Source organism: Schistosoma mansoni, assembly GCF_000237925.1.
Source record: "Schistosoma mansoni, WGS project CABG00000000 data, supercontig 0049, strain Puerto Rico, whole genome shotgun sequence".
NCBI classification, from domain to species: Eukaryota; Metazoa; Platyhelminthes; class Trematoda; order Strigeidida; family Schistosomatidae; genus Schistosoma; species Schistosoma mansoni.
Window position 1 is genome coordinate 576,132 of NW_017386028.1, and position 1,548 is coordinate 577,679.

General features: G+C 29.8%; 1 non-coding gene across 1 annotated transcript; it reads left to right on the forward strand.

Annotated features, from left to right (window-relative positions):
* Nucleotides 1-842: 842 nt before the first annotated feature.
* On the forward strand, nucleotides 843-915 carry Smp_tRNA_01426_Pseudo_TTG.1.1. The gene has a single exon. It is a non-coding gene (tRNA).
* The last annotated feature ends 633 nt before the right edge of the window (nucleotides 916-1,548 follow it).

Sequence of the window (1,548 nt, forward strand, 5' to 3'; positions counted from 1 at the left end):
TTAACCAATTAGAAAAAAGAGTAAAACTATTGAATGATTGCACCCATTATTATTATTAATTTATAAGTTACTAAGATATCATTCATATCATAATTATGTTACTATATCAAAGAAAATTGATTGTATGCACTTGTTTACATCTATGATTTAAAATGTGAATTAAATTTTTGGAAGAAAAAAAAACAAAAAAAAAAGAATCTAATTCAATAATTTAATGAAAAAACTAGAATACTACTTATATGATGAAACTACTATTATGAGGATTATATATACATGATCTTGAATGTAATAAACATTTAGTTTCCTTATTTATTTATTTTTTTAGCCAAAAAAATTATTGATTTATTTTTTTGTATTTTTTGTGAAATTTTTTTTGAAAAAAAAAGAAAAAAAAGGGAAAAACTCATCAATAATATATGTTTATTTATTTACAAATTGGAATATATTTATATAAATAGGTAAGTGTATTGTAATCATAAATGTAAACATAATTTTTTTTTTTGTTGAATGAAGTGAATTGGTATAATGAAAACGAAATTATTGTAGCTATTTAATGATTAAGTGTTTTTTCCTCGTTTTGTTTAATGAATGATTAGAAATAATATTAAAGGGTTTAAATGTGTTCTTAAGTTAAAATAATTGAAAAGTTAAGCAAAGATGGATAGTGGGTAGCAATGGAAACCAAGAAGCGCGTTTCGTCCTATTTGGGACTCGTCAGTTGGATATAACTGCATTTCAGAGTTGATGTTCACTGCAGGACTCGAACCCAGTACCGTTCACCTTAAACTTCATCGCGTTATCTACTCAGCTACTGAGTCCTGATAGCCACTTGCTTGTGCAATCCACTCAGTAGCTAAATGGATAACGCGATGGCGTTTGAAGCGAATGATACTGGGTTCGAATCTCAGAGTGAACATCAACTCTGAGATGCAAGTACATCCAGCTGACGAGTCCCAATTAGAACGAAACGCTCGTCCTGGATTCCACTGCTAACCACTATCCATCCTTGCTTACAATACTTGTGAATTTAGGCTATATCGAGGCAATACGCTCAGTATACACATATGCCAATAAGAGACTGACCAGTTGCAGTCCTAAACATCAATGGGAAGATCCAAACAAACAATACCATGTGAATTGAAAAGTTAGTTTAAACGTTTATTTTGAAGAATAAAGTAGCTGTACAAAGACTTAAACTGGTTTGTTTAGTTCTGTATCAGTTTGTTTCAATTTGGAAAGGACAGTTAATTAAGTGGCCTGTGTTAGTCTTGGCAACGGTAGTCTCTCAGTTGATCTAACTTTCTTTTGGAAACATTAACGAATGTGTTGAGCTAATGAAATCCATTTGTTAGTGATTTGATGAGAAAGTCGACAGTTAGTTGACAAGTAATTTGTTCTAGTCTTGTGAATATATTTAGGGTGTCCTCGTAAATTATCTATTAAGGAAGACAAGAACAATGAGGGAATATCTATTGCAAATTTAACTCTAAGTAATTTAAAAACTGTGTTCAAACTGCATTAAATCTACAAGAAATTATTAATTAATTT